This window comes from Lampetra fluviatilis, chromosome 57 (assembly GCF_964198595.1).
Source record: "Lampetra fluviatilis chromosome 57, kcLamFluv1.1, whole genome shotgun sequence".
NCBI classification, from domain to species: domain Eukaryota; kingdom Metazoa; phylum Chordata; class Hyperoartia; order Petromyzontiformes; family Petromyzontidae; genus Lampetra; species Lampetra fluviatilis.
In genome coordinates, this window is record NC_136331.1 from 3,848,588 (window position 1) to 3,863,930 (window position 15,343).

The window sequence follows — 15,343 nt, forward strand, 5'->3', positions numbered from 1 at the left end:
CCTCCCCCCCGCGTCTCTCTCCTCCTACTCTCCCCATCTCCCTCCTCCCCCCCCCCACGTCTCCCTCTTCCTCCCCACGTCTCCCTCCTCCTCCTCCCCGCGTCTCCCTCCTCCCCCCCACGTCTCCCTCCTCCTCCCCGCGTCTCCCTTCTCCTCCTCACGTCTCCCTCCTCTCTCCTCCATCTCCCCCCTCCTCCCCCCGCGTCTCTCTCCTCCTCCTCTCCCATCTCCCTCCTCCCCCCCCACGTCTCCCTTCTCCCTCCCCCATCTCCCTCCTCCTCCCCCCATCTCCCTCCCACGTCTCCCTCCTCTCCCCCCCCCACGTCTCCCCCCGTCTCCCTCCTCCTCCCCGCGTCTCCCTCCTCCTCCTCTCCGCGTCTCCCTCCTCCTCCTCCCCACGTCTCCCTCCTGCTGCGAGCTGTCGCCGTCCCTCTACCGCTGGAGTGTGCACGATCTCTCTCCCTCTCATTGCCGCACTCAGGGACGCCGATTCTGCTGACGACGCTGCTGCTGCTGTTGCTTGATGACGAAGCGGTCGTGGGCGAGGGAGATTTTTTGGGGGGTTTTTCTTTGCCCCAGGGCGGCTTACAGCAAAGGCTGGAGGAATTGTCAGTGGTGTAGTAAATTAGTTTCGCAAAAAAAAAAAACTCCACGTGACGGATCATTGACGATGATGACTCTTCCCCGAGTGAGTTTGCCAACAGGGTGCCCACAAAGGTAATCACCCCCACCCCCGTTTCCGTTCGTTCGGTTCACCCTCGCTACGTGGGGGGGGGGGGGGTCTGGCTTCATCCTGCCCCAGCACCAGCGATTCCAAAGTGATCGCCGGTTGCCCAAATGCCACGTGTGCACTTCGAGCATTGCTCTTCACTCACTGTCAGATATTATCTTTTTGGTTCTTTCGGTAAAGTCACGTAAAAAAAAAATCATAAACATAATAAAATAATTCTCACGACGTTTTTTTTTCACCTGAGGACGGGTGCTTGCGTTGTGGCCGAAACGTCGTGAGAATTATTTGATTGTGTTTTATTTTTATTATTTTATTATTTCCCTTCTACGTGACTTTACCGAAAGAACCAAGAAGATGAATCCCTGCAGTCACGAAAACTTTAAGTCGAAATTTTATAATGTTTTATTTTTATTATTTTATTATTTCCCTTCTACGTGACTTTACCGAAAGAACCAAGAAGATGAATCCCTGCAGTCACGAAATCTTTAAATCACTGTCAGATAGTTGGGGGGGGGGGGGGGCGAGCCAGTGGGAGAGAGGGGGGGTGGAGTGTGATGGAGGGGGTGGGGGCCGCTTACGACGATAAGATATCATCATCGTCAATTTAAAGCCATTGCGTGTTGGTGATGATTAAGGGGCGATTTCAAAAATACGAGTGGTGACTTGAAACAATGAAAATAAACTTAGAGCCAAACACGGCTATAAATTCATGCAATTGATGGGTTTGAAACCTAAGCCTCTCCATACTGGATATTAGAGAGTAAAACGGCACGCAAACTTCTGTACTTAATTACATTCATTAACCGCTTGAGCCAAAGCGCTGGACAGAAAATGAACGATGATGCACAAACAACAGCAAAGAACACGCACTGTGGGCATGGGACGAGATGGAAGGAGGCTGCGAATGTTGTAGATGTGAGGATGATGATGCTGATGGTGATGATGCGTGGGTCGATGGCAAGATGCCTGGGGTAGATGAGGAAAGGTGGGGCGGGTGGAAAGAGATTTGTAATAACCACGGAAAATACAACTTCATACCATTGGAACCTCATTTGCCAGTAACAAAATTTGATTATTGTTTTTTTACCCTTTTTAAGAACAGTGCATACATTATCAGAGTTATGTTTTTTTGTTTGCATTCCGACTGCAGGTATTGTGGTCAATGCAAACATGACTCCTTGTAAAAAAAAGGTGTCAGTTTTGTTGCCAGATAAAAGGGTAAAAAACCAATTATCATACAACTTCATACTTGACATTTCTCTATCAGTGTTAGCCACCACTCACAAAAACCAATAGACTACCGTCTGCCTACTACTCAAGTGAGAGTAGGTGTGTGTGTGTTGTGGGTGTGTGAGCGCTTAACCCAAGGTGTCCTTTACAAAACACACAAAGATTCATCGCGGCAGCGAATTTTTTTTTTTAATATATATAATTGTTTTTTTACCCTTTTATCTGGCAACAAAACTGACACCTTTTTTTACAAGGAGCCATGTTTGCATAGACCACAATACCTGCGGTCATAATGCAAACAAAAAAACACAACTCTGATAATGTATGCACTGTCCTTGAAGTTGATTGGTCCACACCCGAGACAGCTTTCTTAGAGCCTAGTTTCACATGGTGTTGGACCAGATGATGCCAAAAGGCGCACAACTCAAAGACAATGCACCGTCAGAGTATGAGAGCTCGGGGTAAAGCATTTACACCATTGGAACCTCCTTTGCCAGTAGAAAAATATGATAAATGTTTTTTTACCCTTTTATCTGGCAACAAAACTGACACCTTTTTTACAAGGAGTCATGTTTGCATTGACCACAATACCTGCGGTCATAATGCAAACAATAAAACATAACTCTGATAATGTATACACTCTCCTTGAAGTTGATTGGTTCACACCCAAGACAGCTTTCCTTAGAGCCTAGTCTCACGTGGTGTTGGACCAGATGCTTGCTACGTACCACATCTTTACCCCCCTCCCCATGAATAATCCCTCCAAATATCTTCCTCTCACTCCCTCATTACAAACTCCGTGTCCCACCACCCACCCCTGCATCACTACCCATCTCAACCCTCCCACAGGTAAAACACCTCAACGCATTCCCAATCACGCACCCGTTGCAAGACAAACAACAGCTATTGCTTATTTAAACACCACATAACCCCAATCTTCCCTTTATCGGTCACTGGTGGAAGGGTCTTTAAGGAGGATAACATAACGGGGTTAATGTACCACGTGACACTCGTAAAACGTTGTGCTTTCAAAGTTTCACCCCATTGACTTTAAACGGTGAACTTTAAGTGCCTTATTTGCGATGCATTTTAAGGTCAAACAACGCGGAACAATATACGTATACGAAATAAATACAAATTATATTAAAAATATATTTATATTTGCGAGATAAGAAAGAAAACCTAACACTTGATACAGTAAATCTCGCTGTGACGGTCCCACCTGATGACGGAGACTTGTGTTGCCTCCGAAACGTCGTGATTTTTATTGTTTTATTTTATTTCCATTATTACTTTTATTAATTTTTCATTTTATTTTTTTACCGACGTGACTTTACCGAAAAAAACCTAAGAGTATGAATCCTTGCAGTCACGAAAGCTTCACATCTAGAAAGAAAGAAAAACCCCACTCCTTGGAAATTCACTGTAACAAAAAATAAGTATAACCCGTAAAAACAAAGTTTTTCACTATAAATCCTTTATATGCGTGGCGGCTAGAGTCCTCTCGTCCTCTGGCTTGAGATGGCTGCCACCTATGGGTCAGATGATTGCATTGCACCATTAAGCAATTGGTAATTAAATATAATATTTTTGTGCTAAAAAGTGTAACATTTTGGAAAAAAAAATTCACGAACATTAATTGTCACGCACAACGAGTCTGTGTGGAAAATGTCAGCTCGATTGGATCACGGGAAGTGGGTTAAAAAACGACCGAAAGATTTGCACGGTCCTAAGCAAGCAAGCGAACTTAATATAAAGGATTTAAAAATGCACTTTCGATTTGACCTGAAATTCCGACAAACCGAAAGGGTCGCTCAATACACGTGAATCGTCGCCTAATGCCTGCCTCGGGTCCGCCCAATTCCCGTCGAGGGAATTGGGCGAACCACGGAGGTCTCATTCCCCCCCCAACCCCAAAAAAAGGTCGCTTAATTCCCCCTAACCCTGACCCTGGTGATGGGGGGGGGCGGCGGAGAGGGGGGGGTGAGTGGACATCAGGGGCCCGCACTAAATTGACAACAGGGACCTACCAGTGCACCACCCCCCCCCCCCCCCACGGTGCCTTTAAAATTAAAATTGCGCTTTAAGCAAACGGAGAGACACGCAGGAGGGTGGTGGTGCTGGAGGTGACGCCCGCGTCTCACGGTGAGAGTTCGTCTCTTTAAGGCATCTCTGAGGCAACACGGTGGCTAGGAGATGTTAACTACCTCGCCTGGTGTACAGGAGGTCGTGGGTTCGATCCCAACCCTGACGCCTGCTGCTGTATATTTGGAGTTTGCGTGTCTCTCTCTCTCATCATCACGATGGCTATGAGATGTTAACTACCTCGCCTGGTGTACAGGAGGTCGTGGGTTCGATCCCAACCCTGTCGCCTGCTGCTGTATATTTGGAGTTTGCGTGTCTCTCTCTCTTATCATCATCATCACGGTGGCGAGATGTTAACTACCTCGCCTGGTGTACAGGAGGTCGTGGGTTCGATCCCAACCCCGACGCCTGCTGCTGTATATTTGGAGTCTGCGTGTCTCTCTCTCTCATCATCATCACGGTGGCGAGCAGATGTTAACTACCTCGCCTGGTGTACAGGAGGTCGTGGCTTCAGTCCCATTCCTGATCCCTGCTGCTGTATATTTGGTGCTTGCGGTGTCTCTCTCTCTCATCATCATCACGGTGGCTAGGAGATGTTAACTACCTCGCCTGGTGTATAGGAGGTCGTGGGTTCGATCTCGACCGTGATCCCTGCTGCTGTATATTTGGTGCTTGCGTGTCTCTCTCATCATCATCATCACACGGTGGCTAGGAGATGTTAACAACCTCGCCTGGTGTACTGGAGTTGGTGGTTTCAGTCCCGTTCCTGATCCCTGCTGCTGTATATTTGGAGTTTGCGTGTCTCTCTCTCTCATCATCATCACGGTGGCTAGGAGATGTTAACTACCTCGCCTGGTGTACAGGAGGTCGTGGCTTTGATTTCGACCCTGACGATGCCTGTTGTATATTTGAAGCTTGTCTTTCCCCCTGGTTGCGTGGATGTTGTCTCGGGTCCTCTGGGGGTTTTCCCCCTTCACATTTAGAATCAACGTCACGCATATCGAGCTATTTGGCTGCTGCCTCAAATTCCCACACGATGACAATGATGCTGATGAACCACTTCGTTGAGCTATCATTTGCGATCGCCACTTCTAAAAAAAGAGCTGTATAGCTCAGTGGGCCGAACAGCTTGTAAAATAAATAAAATGTAAAATAGTTGTCGCAGTAAGGTGGCGATGATTGCTGGTGCTGCTACTGCTGTGTAAATCCCCAACTTAGTAATTTGCGCGGTGTAAATTTCAACGCCAATAATTGGCAAAAGTTTGGACCGTGACGCCGGCACGAAAGCAAATCTTTCACGTGCACGTGCGAGCAAAACAGATGGCGCCAAGTCGCAGTATCGTCGTCGTCGTCATTACTTTTGGCGCAAGAAGGAACACGGAGGCTCAACGTAAGGGGAAGGGCTCTCTCAGTGCGGGATTAAGCTAGTGCAGGGCCTGTAGCATATGTTATAAACGGGCCCTAAATAAATAAGAAAAAACATTAATATTAAAACAGAATTTTTCTACTTGTGTAGAGAAGTTCCCACGGACGCACTCGGAGGAGGAGGTAAGTTAAAGACTTTCGCCAGGGTTTATTAAAGACTTCACAATACACACAGCAGGGTATACAACTCCCAGGGGCTAGGGGTCCTACTCTGAGTCCGGGTCCCTGCCGGCTAGCTCCGGTCTCTCTCTCTCGTGTCGGATCGTGGACTCTGCCGACTCCACCGAGCGGAGAGAGAAGCACCTCTACGGCTACCACCGGCTTCTCCCCAGACTCACCACTCGATCCCTCTCTCTACCCCTGGTTCCCTCTTCACCCTGCTTACTCTACCCGTTCCCACAGTGACCCCGTTACGTCACGGGGTCTCCCTTAAGTACTCTAGGAGACGTGACGTCATCGCACTGAACGGCACACCTGACGTCACGTCCCCATTTTACTCCTCTACACTATTACAGTATTTTTCGATTTAAAGCTTTCGTGACTGCAGGGATTCATCTTCTTGGTTCTTTTGGTAAAGTCACGTAGAAGGGAGATAATAAAATAATAAAAATAAAACATAATAAAATAATTCTCACGACGTTTCGGCCACAACGCAAGCTGCCGTCCTCAGGTGAAAAACAGGTCTGTCGTGACTTAGCCGAAAGAACCAAGAAGACGGATTTGATAGCTTGAAAGCATTTAGCGTAGGGCCCTTGAAAGTGCGGGGCCCATAGCTACACATGTAGCTACCAGGATAATCCGTCACTACTCAGAGCAGACGTAATTCGGAGTCCCGTCGTGCTGTTTGTTGCTGACCGCTTGGTGGCCTGTGCTCGGGAGCCGTAATTTTAAATGTAAAGACAAAGGTCCCCCAGCTTAGGCTGTAACGAGAGAGTGTTGGGGGGCAAGTGCTGTTCGTGAGGAGCACCCTATGATGGCTGGCACAGCGCACAAAGTCGGTGGGTGGGTGGGTATGGCCAGCACCACACCCGACCACCTTTGTCTCCCCGAGTGGCGATGTTTACGCACTAAAGTGAGTACCACTCACTAGGGGAGGCTCAGGACCAGTTCAGATAATCCGGCACTGGGCTCTCTTTATTCACACGTGGAGCTGCCAGTCTTGGCCGCCATTTTGTCCTCCTCTGCCTCCTCCCCCTTTTTATTTCTCTTTCCTGCCCCACCTCCAACCTTCCCTGGCCCCTCCTCTCAACCAATCCCCGCTTGCCTCCTCTCCTCCCTCCGACATGTTCCCACGACCGTGTCCATGGATGTGAAAGCCTTGCCGTCTTGTGCTGTGTTGCTAAGGGTGCTCATAACAACGCTTGCACTACTGTCATGGCCGAGGAAACAGGCCACTTACCTGACGCAAGCACACATGCGAGCGGACAGTCGGAAGGTCAACAAGGCCTCTGATTGGTGCAGGGAGGCCTTAAGGGCGATTGGTCAGGAGATGAGAGATTCAAAGGGATCGGAGGAGAGATTCAAACGCAACAGGCGGGAAGAGGCGACGGTTGACAATCGTTGTAGGAGGAGTGACGAGGATTGTCTGAAGAGAATGGGGGCGAGCGAAGCTTCCAGAAAACGGGACTCGGGGAGAATAAAAAGTGGGACAGCACATAAGAGATTCAAACGCAAAAGGCGGGAATGGGCAACGGTTGACAATCGTATTCTTTGGGTCTTTCGGTAAAGTCACATAGAAGGGAAATAATAAAATAATAAAAATAAAACATAATAGAATAATTCTCACGACGTTTTGGCCACAACGCAAGCAGCCGTCCTCAGGTGAAGAACAGGTCTGACGGAAAGACAGCGTCTGAATGAACACCAGCAGGCTTGGCAGCGTATATTTAAGCTGGGTTGGAGGGGGAAGAGCGCCTTGACAAAGAAATTTGCATATCAAGAGGAATTTAGCATATTTATGGGAAATGAAGATATTGGATTAGTCACTACTTGTGGAATGCGTAGATAGGTTCAAAGAAAATAACACAAGTAAAAAAACTACGACGTCTCGATCGCAACACAAGCATTCGTCATCAGGAAGTGGGCGTTAGCTTCTAAAGGAAAACTGTTTGTAAAGGTTGACAATCGTTGTAGGAGGAGTGACGAGGATTGGCTTGAAGAGAATGGGGGTGAGCGAAGCTTCCAGAAAAGGGGACTCGGGGAGTATAAAAAGGGGGACAGCACAAGGAGGAATGGACGGTTTGAGAGAAAACGGAGTTCAAGCACCAAGAGCGAAGCCCGGGCCTAGACACAGTGGCCGTGTCCAGACGCGTGCTCTGAGTAAAGAACGAACGTGTGTTGGCGTCACTACACCGACTTCGACTACGGTGAAATACAACGGCGACCTGAAGCTGGCAGCGATGATAGGGGGAAACTTCCACTATTTAGACACACACACAAATGTAGCGGGATAATAAACAAGAACAACAGCAGGGAAATTAAAAGTGCGTTGTTGTTGATAATAGTTTTTTTTTATTATCAGAGTTATGTTTTTTGTTTGCATTATGGCTGCAGGTATTATGGTCGATGCAAACATGACTCCTTGGTAAAAAGGTGTCAGTTTTGTTGCCAGATAGAAGGATAAAAAAACAATTATCATAATTTTTACTGACAAATGAGGTTCCAATGGTGTAAATGCTTACCCCGAGCTCTCATACTCTGATGGTGCATTGTCTTTGAGTTGTGCGCCTTTTGGCGTCATCTGGTCCAACCCATGTGAGACTAGGCTCTAAGGAAAGCTGTCTCGGGTGTGGACCAATCAACTTCAAGGACAGTGCATACATTATCAGAGTTATGTGTTTTGTTTGCATTATGGCTGCAGGTATTGTGGTCTATGCAAACATGACTCCTTGTCAAAAAAAAGGTGTCAGTTTTGTTGCCAGATAGAAGGGTAAAAAAACAATAATCATATTTTTTACTGGCAAATGAGGTTCCAATGGTGCGTTGTTGTTGTTCTTCGTAAGAATGTAAGGGATAGGTAAGCAGAAGTGTGGACTCGAGTCATGTGACTTGGACTCGAGTCAGACTCGAGTCATGAATTTGATGACTTGCGACTCGACTTGGACTTGCATAACAATGACTTTGTCCCACCTATGAGATGTGGACTCGAGTCATGTGACTTGGACTCGAGTCAGACTCGAGTCATGAATTTGATGACTTGCGACTCGACTTGGACTTGCATAACAATGACTTTGTCCCACCTCTGTAGGTAAGAGAGGGAAGACAGAGTAATGGCTTGCCGACGACATCACAAGACATCGGTGCCAGAAAGATGTGGAGCAACTACTTGACCATTTCAAATCTTGAGCAACTTCAAATCTAGAAATACTTGAGCAATTCTTTACAACTGCTTGTGTTTCAGTTTGTTGTCCTATACACTACGTACTACACTACTATACAGTGCACTATACACTACTCTATACCTCACTGCTATACAGTACACTACTATACACTACACTTTACACTAGACCTCTATACTACATTGAAAAGATTTTCTTTCGAACTGCTTTTTGTGTTTAGTTTGTTGACCTTCCCCGCACACCTGCACATTAACACGGGTTGGCTACGTACGGTGCGAAAGAAGTTCAACGTACTGTACATGCAAGAGCGAGAGAGAGCGAAGTGGAAACAAATAACGAAACGTGCAGTGGACAGCAACTATGCGGCTGCCTGCCCCACATGGATCGCCACGATGACGATGATGGCGATAGTGGCGAGGATGACGATGATGATGACGACAATGATCATGATGAAGATGATGATGACGGTGATGATGATGACGATGATCATGATGACGGTGATGATGACGGTGATGATCGTGACGATGATCATGATGACGGTGATGATGGTGACGATGATGATCACGATGACAATGATCATGATGACAATGATGACGATGATCATGATGCTGATGACGGTGATGATGATGGTGACGATGATGATGACGATGATCATGATGAAGATAATGATGACGGTGATGATGGTGACGATGATGATCACGATGACAATGATCATGATGACGATGATCATGATGATGATGACGGTGATGATGGTGACGATGATGATGATGACGATGATCATGATGAAGATAATGATGACGGTGATGATGGCGACGATGATGATCACGATGACAATGATCATGATGACGATGATGATGGTGACGGTGATGATAATGGTGGTGACGACGATGATGACGGTGTTCATGATGACGATTATGATCATGATGACGATGGTGGTGACGATTACAACGGTGATAATGAGGATGGTGATAATAGTGATGACGGTGACGATGATGATGATGACGATCTAAACCCACAAAAAACCCTCTCATGAATAATATTCGGTCGCGAAAGTCCGACGCTATTATTCTGTACGTGTTAAACACAATAACAAGAGAATTTAAATAATCTCGCTTGACAAAGACGAAGCTTATTTCTCGGCTTTGTTTGGATATTTTTTTTTTCTCGGCCGTCCGCTCGGCAGTTTCCAAGACTCCCCTCCGCGGGAATTAATCTGCTTCACGGGGGGGGACAAGCCTCGGAGACGAGAGAGGAGAGGTGGGTTTGTAATCTGACACCCACCCACACTTTTGTTCGCTAATGCGACGGCATCACAAGCCCCACGTGCGCGCGCGTGGGGCGACGCGCGTTAGCGCTCGCGAACGGCACTTGCCCCCAGCGGTCTTGTCGAGGCTATACGGGGGATTTAAATTTCGATTTAAAGCTTTCGTGACTGCAGGGATTCATCTTCTTGGTTCTTTCTGTAAAGTCACGTAGAAGGGAAATAATAAAATAATAAAAATAAAACATCATAAAATTTCGATTTAAAGCTTTCGTGACTGCAGGGATTCATCTTCTTGGTTCTTTCGGTAAAGTCACGTAGAAGGGAAGTAATAAAATAAAAAAATAAAGCATAATAAAACAATTCTTCGATTTAAAGCTTTCGTGACTGCAGGGATTCATCTTCTTGGTTCTTTCGGTAAAGTCACGTAGAAGGGAAATAATAAAATAATAAAAATAAAACATCATAAAATTTCGATTTAAAGCTTTCGTGACTGCAGGGATTCATCTTCTTGGTTCTTTCGGTAAAGTCACGTAGAAGGGAAGTAATAAAATAATAAAAATAAAACATAATAAAATAATATAATAATATAATATACGGGGGATCTTTATCTCTTTTTGTGGCGTAGCGGTCAACGCTATGAAACCGGCCACCCGAGTTCGATTCCCGCTCGCGATCACCAACACCCGATGGCGATTATCTTAATCCGGTCCCGGGCCTCACCTCGGTCGACTCAGCCTCAAATGCGTAACCTGGTGCAGTCTGCAAACATCGCTACTGGGGAGACAAAGGCGGTCTATCTTTGTCTCTCTGTCTGTCTCTCTTTGTCTCTGTCTATTTCTCTGTCTCGCAGTCTCTCTTTGGTTGTCTCTCTGTCTCGCTCTCTGTCTGTTTCTCTCTCTTTTTTTATACGATCATCATTTCGTAATTTTTTTTTTCTTAAACTTTGCTTTATGTAAACCCCCACCTCTCGCTCACTCTCTCGCTCACTCTCTCGCCCACTCTCTCGCCCACTCTGTCTCTCTATTTTTCTTTGTCTCGACGAGAGCGAGACAATCCTGAGCGGCTGCTGCCCCTACCCTGGTGGGACCCGCGCGTACGAGGCGAGAGAGGCCCGATCAGGAGGCACCTCGCGTGGCCGTGCAGTTGGGATGCGACGCCGCGTGTGCGATGAAGAGGGCGGGCACTCTGCACGGTTCGTGACGGAGCCGATAAATCTCTCCCATATTTTAAATTAAAATAAAAAAAAATCTCTCCCACTCTCTTTTTTTTTATTTTTATTTTTCCAAAGATCCCGAGAGAGCTTGCAAAAATTGCCGACACCGACTGTGTTTCAAGTCAGCGTGGCGGGGGTATTGGGAAAAGTTTTCAATTAGCAATAATCGCGCCACGGATGAACCTCATTGGCTACGACACTGCCACTGCACAAAGCTCTCATCTCTCTCTTCTCTCTTCTCTCTCTCGCCTCTTTTTTTACGATCACAGGAAGCAAGAAGATGCTCGGTGTAGTCGGCACTTGGCTTCTATCATCATTTCGTTTGTTTATGCTTTGCTTTATGTAAACCTTTTTAAATGAAATATTTAACAAAATATGTCTCGCTCTGCTCTCCTTTCCCATTTCCTGTCTCTCTACCCCCCTCTCTGCCCCCCCCCCCTCTCTCTACCCCCCTCTCTGCCCCCCCCCTCTACCCCCTCTCTTCCTCTTTTCTCTCCTATTCCCCCTTTTTTTTACGATCAGTGCAAACAAGAAGATGCTCGGTGTAGTCGGCACTTTGCTTCGTTCATCATTTCGTAATTTTTTTTTTATAATAACTTTGCTTTATGTAAACCCCCACCTCTCGCTCACGCTCTCACTCTCTCGTTCTGTACGCCGCCCCCCTCGCAGTCCGACGGCCTCCGACGGGTAGCTCACATCAGCATGCAGAGCTCCCCGTCATCTGCCACCGAGCACACGGCCTCCTCCTCCATCGCCCACTGCTCCTTGAAGGCCGGCACGGCGTGGGTCAGCCGCGCCGCATGGCGGAACTCCAGCCCACACACCCTGGGGGTTCCGACCAGAGCGCGGAAGATGCCCAGGCTGCTGGCAGGACGTTTCCCCTCCAGGGCCACCTTCCTCGCCCTGTAAATGGCGAGCTTGGCGTAGCAGCTCTCTCTCTCTCTGCCGTCACCGTGAAACCGCCGCTTGCATCTCAATCACCGGTCCCGACAGGGCTCCACACCGCCGCTTGTTACGCGCGCGTTGCTTCACAGCGCAACACTCAAAGAAGGGGAATCTGGGCTCGATCCCCGGCCCCCGGGGGGTCCTTTCACGCGTGCAGGAGGGGGATCTAGGGGGAGCGGTGGTGCAGCGGTTAGCGCAGCGAACCCGGCGACCCGAGGTCGATTCCCGCACACGGCCAACGACAGTGGCGAATATCTGTGCCGGTCCTGGGCCTCCCCTGGGTCGACTCAGCCTCGAATGAGTGCCTGGTGCGGTCTGTAGTAAGCATCGCCAATGGGGAGACAAAGGCGGTCGGGCGTGGTGCTGGCCACCAAGCCCCCTCGTGTGCCGTCCCGGCCTTCATAGGTGCTCGCTAACAGCACTTGCCGCAACAGTCTGTTAAGGCTACACGGGGGATCTTTGTCTTTGGTAATGATGACAATGATGGCGATGACGTTGATGATGATGGTGGTGAGGATGGTGATGATGGTGATGATGATGAGTGCCCGGTGTTGTGTGTAAACATTGGGGAGACAAAGGCGGCCGGGCGTGGTGCTGGCCACCCCGTGGTGCCCTTATAAAACTCAACGTTTAACCTACTCACTCCGGCTTGTGCCCGCCCTCACAGTCGGCCATATTTTGCGGAATACACCACGCCGCCGTTTACCCCGGCCATTGACCGAGCAACCCAACGTTCCTACCAGCTCCCTCCGCAGGAATGTGTTCGTGATGGCGCTTGTTCAACCCGGTGAAGGTCTTTCTTGAGTCTCAAGACGATTTTCTTTCTTACAGGAGGTCCCTGCCGTGTAGGGAAGGTGGCGATCTCACTTGCTGTGTGTGGGTATGGTCACGGTGGAGTCAAATCACAGCCACGCTCACACACAAGGCAAAGGTGCCCCCCCAACGTATAGCCTTACCAGACTGTTGGGGCAAGTGCTGTTAGTGAGTTAAAGGGCCGGGAGGGTGGGTGACCAGCACCACGCCCGGACGCCTTTGTCTCCCGCATAGTAACGATGTTTACACATCGCACCAAGGTAACTCAATTGAGGCTGCGTCGACCTATGGGATAGCCCAGGACTCTACACAAAGACAAAAATCCCCCGTATAGCCTCCAGAGACTGTAGGGGCAAGTGCTGTTAGCGAACACGCTCACTCTCTCTCACACACACACAGAAACTCTCACTCACTCTCTGCAGAACACGTAATACACAGCAGGCATCCAATCTGCCGCTCCTGCGTGCGGTCGCCGTGGCTAAAATAAACTTTTAAAAAAACCTACGAACTAACGATTTTAGTTTACAAGGCAAGACCCCCCCCCCCCTCCATTGAGCTGCTAGGTAGCTATTTTACAGAAGTGAACTGACCATCACAAATGATAGCTCAACGAAGTTTGTGGCTTACCATCATCATCATCACACTAAAATGCATGGCAGGCAAATACGCTGAGCGCGTAATGTCGATCGCAAATGTGGAGGGGGGGGGGGGAAACCTGAGGACCCGGCGAAAAATCAACGCGACCACGGGGAAAGAGAGAGAGAGACGCAAACTCTACATGTACAGCAGGCTTCAGGGGTCTGGATCTAACCCACGACCAGGCGATGTAGTTAACATCTCCTAGCCACTGTGATGCTGATGAGAGGGAGAGAGACGCAGACTCCAAATATACAGCAGCAGGCGTCATGGTCGGGATCGAACCCACGGCCTCCTGTATACCAGGCGATGTAGTTAACATCTCCTAGCCACTGTAATTTGGATAATAATGAGAGAGAGAGACACGCAAACTACAAATATACAGCAGCAGGCGTCAGGGTCAGGATCGAACCCACGACCTGCTGCATACCAAGCGAGGTAGTTAACATCTCCTAGCCACTGTGATGATGATGAGAGAGAGAGACACGCAAACTCCAAATATATACAGCAGACGTCAGGGGTCGGGATCGAACCAGTATAAGTGGTGGGCGAGGCGCAGTGCAGGGGTGGGGGGGGCCTTCTGGCGTATAAATAATTAATAAATGAAGGCGATAGTATTCGTCACGTGCGGCTCACGAGGCAAGCGCGAGTTCACGGCTCACACATCGCACACGAAGCTCCACCACCATCACTCCGATGCCGGCGTGAATATTTAAATGCCGATTTGTTTGAAGCACCTGCCAGGATCATGGCAGTCCCCCCCCCCCCCCAACTTCACCTTCTTAACCCCCTCCCGCCCCCCAGTAATCGGCTACCCCCTTAGATGAGGGATGCAGAGTAACCCGGGGATGCGTTGATGTGAACGGATCTCTCTGAGATTGAGTGGAGCTCCCCGGAGCTCACTGTGAGTGTGAAGTGGGTGGCCAGCACCACGCCCGACCGCCTCTCCGATGTTTACACACAACACCGGGCACTCATCATCATCATCATCCATCCTTACCATCATCAACATCATCAACATCATCAACATCATCGCCATCATTGTCATCATTACCAAAAACAAAGATCCCCCGTGTAGCCTTAACAGACTGTTGCGGCAAGGGCTGTTAGCGAGCACCTATGAAGGCCGGAGCGGTCTACGAGGGGGCTTGGTGACCAGCACCACGCCCGACCGCCTTTGTCTGCCCAGTGGAGATATTTGCTACACACCGCACCAGGCACTCATATGAGGCTGAGCCGACCCGTGGCCCAGGACGCGTTCAGACATTCGCGGTTGGCACTTGCCGCGAGTGAGGATCGAACCGGGGGCCCCACGTGGTTCGCATCGCAACCCCGCTCCGACCACGACCCACCACCACCACCACCTGGCGCTGTGAGCGGGAGATGGGAGGGGGGGTCGGGGGTGGGCGGTGAACCCCCCCCCAGCCCACCCCCCAGGAGCTCTGGGTTCCCACCGACTCCACGGCGAGTGCGTAAATCGCCTCCTTGCCAACACCCCTTCTACCCCCCCCCCCCCAGTGAGGGCGCTCGCAAATCTCCGCTCGCGATCCTGGCCTCTGGATTTGAATATTTATTAAATTATTTCTCCTATACGGGTGATGGCATTTACATTGGGAGCTCCCGAGACGCTCCGTGAATTTACCGTGATTGGGGCGGGGGGGGGG

General features: G+C 49.0%; 1 non-coding gene across 1 annotated transcript; it reads right to left on the reverse strand.

The window, feature by feature from the left end:
• Window positions 1–11,360: 11,360 nt before the first annotated feature.
• LOC144950420 (U4 spliceosomal RNA) lies at window positions 11,361–11,502 on the reverse strand. Its single transcript, XR_013640377.1, has one exon. It is a non-coding gene; the product is annotated as a U4 spliceosomal RNA (small nuclear RNA).
• Between the last annotated feature and the right edge of the window lie 3,841 nt (window positions 11,503–15,343).